The 11073-nt window shown below is 41.1% G+C and overlaps 1 protein-coding gene across 1 annotated transcript in view; it reads left to right on the forward strand.

Moving 5' to 3' along the window:
* TMEM30A (transmembrane protein 30A) overlaps nt 1-11073 on the forward strand; it is a 38571-nt gene that overhangs the window by 12670 nt on the left and 14828 nt on the right. The window lies entirely within an intron of this gene.

Raw genomic sequence — 11073 nt, forward strand, 5'->3', positions numbered from 1 at the left:
AAAAAAAAGTTGAGGTATGGTTATGGAAATGTGCTGTGTTTGAGCTGCAATTGCTTATTGTTAGTATTCTGGGAAAGGAAAGCTGACTCGTAAGAAACTCTATTTACCATTCTGAAAATACTTCTTTGTTTCTTTTTTTCAGGAACAGGCTATGTTGTTTATGAGCTGCTGATGGCTTCAATGCCCAAGAAGCAGAAATGACTCCAAGATGCCCTAGTGACTAGCATCTCTTCGTCCAATTCCATGTGACCATGATGGCAGCTTATAGTTACTATAAGCATCTGGCTTAATGCTTGAAATCCTAATTTAATTGTAACATCTTAACTGCAATCAATAAAGCAGTTTTTATGTTGCTTTGAGGTTGTTTGGACTATATCATATGTTCTCCATTAGAGTGCATTTTACTTTTGGGGTGTGTACAGTGAGTTATCAATATGCTGATCTCTTAATTGTATGAATGTTTGTTTGTTTTCCGATGTGGTTTATGTTGGCACTTCAAAGATGAGTTGAATATCCTGAACCGTTTCACGAAAGTGATACCTCCTCTTTGTTACAGAAATTTTGTCTTGCTTTAGCTGAGCAAATTTATCTTGAAATAAATAATCAGAATTAGACAAAATCACAAAACCTACATGGAAATGAATGTTGAGAATTTGGTAATTCTGCATTATTGCTGTCAACTCCAGTTATTGGAAGATGGCCTGAGGATACCCAATAATAATGTCACGTACTTAGGAACAACTTGTATCTGAACTAGGTAATGCTGTTACTGAGAATGCCTGCCGTAAAAAAGCTGCCTGTAGGAAGCATCTCTTTGTTGATGAGTGACATGAGAATCATTTAACTCAAGCTCCCCTCGTGCCTCTTACTGGGCCGACTATTGCAGTTGAGGTAGCATGTTTCTGACAAACCGTTAGCTGTGCATTGTAAAACCAGTTAGGTTTTATGTTCCTAAAGACAATTTGGGCTTTTTTAGTCTTGCTGTCAAATCAGTTCCTGGGGTTCATCGTGTGGTTCTACTTGTTTTACTTCAGTCCAGACAATGCTGAAGTGGCATTCAGAAGCATTTTCAACTCCCACGCTCATAGATGGAAATGAGATGTGGGGTCATAACCTAGAAGGGTGTATTTTGGAAACACCATTCTCATATGTGGGATATTCCCACTTTGCAATTCCATATGTGGAAAGTTTTCTAATAGTTCTGGGAGGTGAGAGGCATGTGCTGGGGTGGGATCTCATAATTCCCATCAGTCTCTCCCTCTGTTACTGACATCTACAGTAACAAAACAGTCCTCTGTTTCCCTTTATGTCCTTGTTAGTCTGATGTTGATTGTGTAACAAATAGAACTTCTAAAAAAAGAATTCATCAAAATAATCCATTGTTTCTCCTCTTAAGGACACAGTGGGTTTTTCAAAATGTGGCAATGAACGCAGAAATCTAACTTCCTATTACAGTGCTATTTTAAGCCTCTTCTGGATTATGTTGGTTTAAAATTTTTCATTGCTATTCCAGAGAACCAGAATATGATTGTTAAACTTGAGGCAAATGGGAAGGGAAGGGCCAGCATGCTCAGAATAGGATTGGGAATTAGGAAAATGTTCTTCGCTGGTGTGTGGTGGGCACGGCCCTGAGCTGCCGGAGTTCAAGGAGAGTTTGGACAATGTTCTCAGACACAGGTTTTGAATTGGGGTGGTGCTGTGCGGAGCCAGGAGCTGGACTCGGTGATGTAGGTCCCTTCCATCTGGGGATATTCTGTGGTTCTATGCACTTTTATTACTGAGTGTGATATCATGCGGTATGGAGTATCACTTTGGTCCATGTGGGTCAGCTGTCCTGGCAGGAGTAGAGGGGACATTGTCCCAAAGAGGTTTTGGGGGGAGTTGGAGAGAGTGTTGAAGCTCACCAATGCAGTTCAGCAGTAGCCAAAATGCTGCTGTGGTGATTCTAGCTCCTGTAAACAGTGCTGCGGGCAGCAGCAGCTTGAGGGGCTTGAGGAGCAGCACAAAGTGAGCAGCAGAAGGATCTTCATGCTAGAACATTACCTGACCTTACAGGCAGAGCCTGGCAGCATTACTTCAACAAAATCAGAAACCCCTCTGCTGACAAAAGGCTGTTTTGGAAGGGTGGCCCCATGTCTCCACAGAACGCCTGGGGTGTTGGGAACAGCTGCAGGGTGCAGCCCTAAGTCTTCCTTAGGGCTAAACTTAATAGAACATGGTCAGAATTATCTGAAGATCTTTTAGGCCCCTGTGAGTTTTTTATGAGAAGAAGAAATTAAAATGAGCAGCTTGTACTGTTCCACACTAACTTGAAAAATGATAAATTAAAAAAAAAAGTCAGTAATAAGTCACAGCTCACTTACCACTAAACTATCATGCTTAATTACTGCCCTTCCACCAGTTCGTTCTGGAGCTAAATATTATGCTGATGTACAATATTGCTAGCTTACTGCAGTCCTGTTTTTGATTTGTGCATGCAGTATTTTCTCTTTTCCAAAGAGAACCTCTGGTTCATGTAAACTTGTATTTTTTTACTTTAACAGTTAATTAGATTTGGTAACTGTGATTTTTGTGATGTTATGCGCCAGAAGAAGGAAAAGCCTCTTGGAGCCAAGGCTGTGGGAATGCTGTCATGGCCTGTGCTGGGCTGAATTGTTCTAAGTACCATCCCAACGTTTTCTGTTGGTAGGCAGTGAGTACCCCATCTCTGCTACTTCCCTTGCCACCCTATTCATTATTTAGCCTGTTAAATTTACAAGCTTTTAAAGTTAACAGAGAAAGGTTACTATGTGCCAATTTTGAATGAATTAAAAGCAATGTTCATGCCATTGCAAGAGTAGTGATAATTTGAATAACAATCATACAGATGTAACAAATGACAATTAAATCAAAAATAATGTTTTTCTAGGTTAAACATCCCTTTCTGAGACTCCAGGTGTACACACCATGCTTTACTTTCTCCTTTGGGAAGGTGGCTCAGAGCTATCTTCTTTTAGAACTGGGCCCTGGGCTACATTTTCCTGGCTACTGAATAGACGCACAGGTCCAGGCAGCCCATCACAGACACAAATTTCCCCAGCAGAAGTCTAATATGCAATATTACAGCTTCCTAAAAGAAAGCATGAAACAATTTCACAAACTCTTAGAAGTAAAATGAAAATGCCAAAGAGATTTCTAAGTATATGTTATTATCTGTACTTTTTTTCCCAAATTTCAGAGTGGACATACCACTTTTCCAATGTTGTTCACCTTGGGTATCACTGCTCTGAACAAGGAAAAGGCTGTTTGTTTTAGCATCTGTTGTATTAAGCTATCCTTCCTTTTTCTCCCATTTTTTCCAATTTTGTTATATATGAAGGAGCTGGAGGTTTATCTTCATAGCTACTACTATGAGTCAGACCTTCAAAGGCACACAAAATTAAATCTGATCAACCTGACTTGACCTAAAGTGAGGTGTGTATGTGATGAGTAAGTCAGAACCAACATATCTTTCATGCATGTACTTGTGAAATTGTTTTTTTTTTTTCAAATTTCTTTTAATAATAATTCCTTTTTGTTCAAGCTTGTCTGAGTCTTTACACTTTTTTTTTTTCTTTTTTTCCCAGAATTCAGACAAAGCTGCTGTAAAAATAATGGCTTGTCCAGAAACGCAATCTGAGAGGGATCCCTTGGCTTCTCTCTGCTGTTTTTATGAATGCAAGTGTTCAAGACTTCAAGCTCAGCAGGCAGCACCAAAGAGCTGTGAGATGTGTTTTGGTTTTATCTCAACATTTCTCCACAGTTGTTCTTCTAGTCACAGATTTTCTCTAAGACTAACTGGTTACAGACTTCCCTGGCAAACTTGGTAAGCAAAAACCCACTCCTATCTGTTTTCTCCATAAGGAATATCATCCCCTAAATCTACTTGGCCAGGATTCCTGCTTGTTAGAGTTGTGGCAAGCTGAATTCACTTGAAGGGCCTATGAAGGATTTCAGAGAAGTTTGTTACCCCATGCAGTCCCAACCCAGCTCTCCTGAGCTCAGCTCTGTGGGGAGTGCCACTACCTGTGTACAGTGCACTCTGTTCATAAAATATCCCCTCCCACTGCTTGTAAGCCTGCGGCCTCATAGAGAACACTCCCGAAAAGGGATGAGTCTGTCCTTTCCTGATGTGTTTCCTTCTTTGAGTTTCCAGGCCACCAATCTGAACTTTCCGGAAAATGAAGAGATCTTTCGTCTCCTGACTGCCGTATGCAGTGCTTGTAATTGTTTTTCCTCTCCCATCCTGATATTTTACAGGTTACAACCAGTTTGCTCTTTTCTCTGGAGAAATCATCTGTTCCCTGTATTGCCATGGCTTTGCTGGTTGCAAAAAAGTAAAGGGGCTTTCTGGTGGTGGCAGAAATAAACTGGAAAGGTGGATCAGTGAAGATCAAATAACATGTAAGCTTCACATGCAGCAGAACTTAAAAGATGCTGCAGTAGACAGAACAGGAGGCTTAGAGGTTTAGAATTACCTGAAATAAGGCTTTCTAAATTTAGTTGTTACATACCATAAATGAGATGACCAAATATTGTGGTTTAACCTGGCTGAGCACACAACTGTTTGCTCACACCCTGCCCCCATAGGGATGGGGAGAGAACTGGATAAAGGTAAATCATGTGAGTTGACAGTTTAATAGGACAGAAAAAAAGAAGGTAAAATAATAATGATAAGCAATCACTTCAATCAATACTTGTTTGATTGCTAATAGAGATGTAAAATGGGGGGGAAGCGGGAGGATATGTCTAATAGTAAGATATCTTTATCATTAGAGCTGTGTTAAGGAATAACTCCTCTTGAGGCTGTGAAGCTCACCTGCAGACACAGCTCCCTGTGATTTCATGAGGAGCAGCAGAAGTGCTGCTGAAGGTATTCAGCTGAAATGCTTTGCGTGTGCTTCAGCTGTCACAAAGATCCAGAGACAACTTGAACCGTCTCCTAATTTCTTTGGATTAAAATTTTTGTATGACACTTCTCAGGGCTGAAAGAGGCATGTGGTTGTTTGTTCAGTGTTATCAACACCCAAAACAGCAACAAAAAAAGAAATAGTTGTAGATGGCTGCCTTTCATTTTTCACAGAATTTTCCTGATTTTACCAAGAAAGCTAGGTTGTGCAGGAACTAAGTATGTGATCTGTCTGTAATTAACCAAATTAACTTTCTGTGAAAATCTCCCAGTATCATTCTCATCAGTATGATAGAAATGTTGTACATAGCTATCTAGGATGCTCTTTGGAAAAAAGAGGAGGGGGGAGACTCAGTGCTGTTGGAACTTGTCCCAGCTGATGAGATACTGCTGCTCCCAATGCCTGTGAGCAGCTCTTGTTCCCAGCAGGGTGCAAGGAGGAGGCTGGGGCTCCTGCAAGACCTTTAAATGTACCCTTTCATTAATTGAATTATCTGTGTTCACGTAGTATCAAAATGATTCCACGTTTCATCTCAACATGAGCATGCACTTACTCTGGATGACTAATGCCACAGGATCTGAAGTTTATAATGGAAAGGCTGACACACACACATGCAATGTTATCTATCGTAACACTATGCAAAAGGGAATTATGTGATTAAACACTTTAATGATCTCTACTGCCCAGTGGGGAGCTACAAGTCCCAAAGGAGCCAGGCCAAAGTGTTATCAAAGTTTATTCAGTGATCTCTAAGGAGCAGTAGAGCACATTTTGCTAAATATAATGTGTTGTGCTAATATGTGGAACAACTGCCCGGGGCCACTGTGTCATGGTGCTGGAGTGCAGTGTGCCACAAGGTGGGTACACCTCCTTCCTTTGGCAGAGGTTTACAGAAACAGATGCCTAAAGTTAGACTCTTAAACTTGTATTCAGGCTTTTACATAAATAGCCTGGTTTTTGAAGAGCAGTACCAAGAATTCCTTCTATTAAAATCATATAAATAATAGAAACAAGATTGCAACAATAGCGCAGATGGGTGTTATTATTTTGAGAACTAGTACTCAAACTAAGTTATCATATTTCTGGGAAAAAAAGAAAGGAGTGGCGACTTTTGGTTACCCCAGCAATTTCTAAAAGGAAGTCACAAAGACTTGGGAATAATGCAAGAGGAACATCAACTGTATGATCAGGCAGTAAAAGTAGCATTTGATGTATTTTACAGTTGGACAGGAACTTCTGTCATAGCCCTTATCTCTATGTTAAAGTCTGAGATCCAAAAGCAGAAGGGCTGGGACTAGAAATCACTTCCATTCGAGCAACTCTCTCTATCAACATCACATCCAATCTGCTCAGGCACTGCTGATTTCCTTAACTGGGTCTTTATTAGCTACTGGAGGAGTTTAGATGTTGGGGTCCTAAATGCGAATATCTTAACTTGGAACTGAATGCCACCTAAAGTGATCATGCAGGACAGAGCAATGGGTGCAACTAATGGACTTGAGAAGCAAAGCTGTGGTGGTGAAACACACACTATGTCTACCTTCTTGGCCCCTATGGGGCTAGAGAGGGGGTTCTGCAGGTTTTATTAGAAGGTGAGGTCCTAATTAAAAAAGAAAGAGATTTCATCTTGTAATTGGTGCTGTTCTTAACCAGGGAAGATCGGAATGATGGAGTGAATCCGAGTAGCATTTCAGAATGTGATTTGTGCCTGAAAAACTGTTTGTTTAAAAATACTGTGCATTTTTGTTGTTGTTGTTGTTGTTGTTCTTTTTGTTTTTTTGTAATTTTTAAAACAGAAAGAGATCCTGCAGCTAGCAGCAAGCACATTTCTGCAGACCAAGAATACACCACAACAGAAATCAGGCACGTTCAATAAATGGGAGTGACTAACAGAGTAGTGAGGCCAGATGGAACACATCCAGGAGAGTGGAGGAAAGGGCATATGAGAGGAGACATTTTAACAGCTTCCTGTGAAGTCTCTCTGCAAACAGTGGAGGTGTTGATACGTGAGAGATGCTGAACTCCAACAGGTGAAACAAGCTGCCAGCAAAGGGTGAGTAGCAGCTTTCAAGTATCCTTTAATAGCAGAAACCAGACCCAATTGTTGTCTGTTTACACAACAGAGTGCTTCTGATACTGAAGCACAGGGCAACATCTATTTATAATCCAAATAAATCTTATGTTCTGGTATTTGGAACTGTCAGCATTCAACATATTGGGAAGCAGCAGCCACAAAGCTGCATTAAAAAATAGCAATTTAAATCCGCATTGCTTTACTCAGTGCATTTTCCCCTTTAGTTTCTATACAATTATGTCTTGTGCAGGAAAAGCAAATTTCTTTTTAAACATTAGCTCATACGGAGTTCATAGATATCCAGATGGGTTCTTCCTAAGCAGTGCTTTTAATGTCTGTGACCTAAGCTCTTGCTTGACCCTTCATTTATTCCACAAAAATTCAAAATTTCCATGCTCATCAACAGGAGTTTCCTGTGGCAGGTGACAGATACAGAAGATTCATGGGCCTTATGGATGAACCTATAGCCTGGACTATCCAGCTGCCTGGGGTGCTCCCCGGCCATGTCCTGGCCTCAGTTTTGCCTCTTGTGAATATTCTTTTATTCTTTTGGATAGCAAAGAGCTGTGGTGAGTACCAAAACCTGCCAGTCTGGGTGCCGAGGCACTGCGACTGGGATGGGAAGAAGGGGAGGTGATGACCATGGAGTGAACCTGCCCTTAAATTTTGTAAAAAGCCAAAAGTCTACATGAAGACATGCTGGAACAGCAGAAGGTTTTTGAGCAAGACCGATGGGGTCTGTAGCTCTGGTCGTCACATGCAGGAAGGAATCTCCCAGTCTACTTCTTTGCTCTCAACCTGAGTTTGCAGACATGACAATTACACAAACCTTTTTTTTTTTTTGTATTAAGCCAAGACTATTTTTTTGTGGGATCATCAGAAAATATAGATTTCTCTGGTGTTGGGTTGATATTTTCCCCCTAGATCATTCTTCTTTTCAATTAGCAGGTTTTTACTCTGTCAGTGACTTGTTTCTGATTGCTGTATTCATTGTCCAACTACAGACAACATACAATTTACTTAAAGCAGAGGATCATTTAGTAGGAAGCCCTTACCCTGTGTCTGTGGCTGGAGTGCAATAAGATGTAGTGTGACATCTGACATATACATTAAGGAAAATTGCACTGGTTTCACTGCGGAGTGCCTCTTAGACAGGAAGATCAGGATCCTGTTGCGAACCAATAAATCAGCTTCTTTGAAATGAAGCATCTTAATTTAGGCATGTTTTAATATGAAATGCATTTCGGTATATATGGAAGGGACTATACAATTATTGCATCTATTTTTTAAATTAATTTTATACTCAAGTTTTGATATTAAAAAAAAAAGGCTGCCTACAGATTAGCTGGCATTCATAATACTCCCAAATCACATCAAGAAGTCCCATTCCCTTCTATTTATACCTCTGCATTTGAATGATTTATTTGCTTTTCCAGTTCTTCTTATTTGGAGCCACGATCTTTCCTTCAGAGCATCACATGATGGGAAAAAATCAGTTGCAGAAATTAAAGAAATAAACAGTCACTGAGGAAAACACACCTGGCAAGGCAGAGAATAATTCCATAGCTGTGGCACTCCCCAGGGACACTGCTTCAGTAAATGGGTGGATTTCAGGCAGACCAAGTTTTCTCCCAACACTGTTTGTGTAAGAAGCCATTCCTCATTATGAGAGGTCAGCTGAGGGCTGCTCTCAGAATACCACTCTGAAGTGAAATTATCCCAATAAATAAACACTAGGCTGAGTTCCTCTCGTGCCACTGACTGGAAATCTCTCAGGGAAGGCCGGGCCTATAGGAAGCTGGCTGCTGTATTTTTCCTTCAGAATCTGATGGATGCAGATATAGTATTGCGCAATATTAACTTGATGGCTGGTTCAAGAAGGAATAAACAATACACTGGGAAGGTCTACCTTTGTGTTGTAAGGAAAGAATGAGCCTCCTCAGTGACTGCATTACAGCAATGTCTAGTTTCAATATGCTGTATTGATGGATGGATTGAGAGAGGCAGAGTTACAGGTGGGACAGATGCAGGTAGGTGCCAGAGAGTACTGGTAGCAGCTTGGCCTGCAGGGCAGCACTGAACGCTGTGTCCGTGCAGTGTTCAATATTCAAGGAGCAGACACCTTTTTGGACTCTTCCTCTGTGCAATGCTTATATGGCTGTACATGTACATAAGAATAAAGCTTCTATCACATTCATGCAGAAGAGCAGCTTCAACTGTCAGGAAGCCACAAATTCCAAATCTAGTCTGATATCCACATGGAAAACGATATTCAAGTCCTGAAATGCAGGACGTCCTGTTTTCTTTTGCCCTGGCAACACAGCCTGAGGAAACAAGGAGAGGTGCCAGAAGCACAGAGTAGCCCAGTTCAGTCTAGACCCCAAACCAGTCCAAATTTTCTAAGGAATTCCTGGATTCCTGCAAAATTGCTATTACATAACCACAAAAGAGACGGGAAACATTATTAAAAGTATAAATACAAATTCAAGTCTCGATTTTTACATTGAGATTTGTCCCAAAGTTTCATTTTATTGAGTTTAAATAGCAAACAAAATGACAGGGCTGGAGTGCATGGTCTTAATGTGTTTAACACTTGTCTAAGAAGCAAGTAGACAGGAGAGTGTTAGTAAATGTTTATGCATTTCAGACATGCCTTCTGCATCACATATTATGCACTCAGCCTATGAATGTACATAGCAACAGAGCTGATTAAAAACAACCCATTTTGCCTTTTAATTGCTGTGATATATGGCAACACAGACCCAAAATGTAGTTGGTTGGTGTGTTTTGCATGTGAACGATCTTAGTGGGTCAGTACTGCTGGAAAAAATCATGGAAGAATGAAATCCTGCTGCCCTTGGAATAGACAAGTTATGTGCTCTTGCCATCTCTGAGCCTTATTTTGCTCCAAGAAGTGAAGCAAAACTGCTCAGCTTGAGCAAAGAAGGAGAGTGCCCTCATCACACCTACATCACTCGTCTACAGCGTCAGTGTCTGCGAGGTCTGCTGATTCCAGTGCCTTCACTCATGTAAATCCAGGTGTAAAACCAGCAGCAAAGCATTTAGATATTTTAAAACAATTTCTCCAAGTGACTCAATTTTTTAATAGAATAATACGTATCATCATCCATTCCCATGATTTGCATTGATTGATTTCAACAATTAAATGTAAAATCTTGGTCGTCTGATGACGGAGAAATCCACAACACATTGTGAAAAACAGACTTGGTGCACAAGTGATAAAAGCACCTCTTCTGAGCTAATTCATCTCTTGTGGAAGGACATTTCATTGTGACCATTCTCCTGGAAGTGCTTTTTCCATGATATGCCACATTTACACTGATGTTCTTGGTGTGTGTGATGTGTTTGCTCAGGAAATGAGATGAAAATTAGAACCTCAGAATTAATTTCTTAGAAAACCCTTTTTTTTTTCTTTCTTTTTTTTCTTCTTTTTTTGACGTATCAGCTTTGGATAGGAAGAAACAAAACTCCAGAGGAGAAAATCTAAATCAACAGCTGGGCAAAGGGTGAACAGGTCAAGAGTATCTGAGGGTTTATCAGCAGAGATGTTGCTTTTGGGAAGCAAATGTTATCAACACCAGACAGCCGAAGCCATGGCATGTCCCTGAGAGCAGCTGACTCACTTCCAAAGTGTCTGGAAATGTCAGTGCACGTCTTCTGGTTATCACCTTCTTTTCAGCATTTGGGCTCTGATGCTGATTCCTGGACTATTACAGAGATGAAGGCGGCCGGATTCAGCTCAGGAGGGACACATCCTCCTGTCCACACGTCCTCGATCTCCCAGTCCTAAGGAAAGCGCCCGGGAGCCGTCCTTCCACGCACTATCTGCTCCTGCTATCGGCCACTTCCACCCAGATGGGCACCTTCCCGATCCCTCGGAAGCTCACGTCCATGCAGAAAGCTGACGTGGGGCCAGCATACCGCTGAAATCTCCCAGACCTCCTCCAAACAGGCTCTCTCCACACCAGGGAGGTGTTGGCCTGCTCCTCAATTTTGCATTCAATTTTTTTTCCCCCCTTTGTCTGCTCTTTGCCGCGGCCTTCATTAGTC

The sequence above is a fragment of the Meleagris gallopavo genome, chromosome 2 (genome assembly GCF_000146605.3).
Source record: "Meleagris gallopavo isolate NT-WF06-2002-E0010 breed Aviagen turkey brand Nicholas breeding stock chromosome 2, Turkey_5.1, whole genome shotgun sequence".
Lineage (NCBI taxonomy): Eukaryota > Metazoa > Chordata > Aves > Galliformes > Phasianidae > Meleagris > Meleagris gallopavo.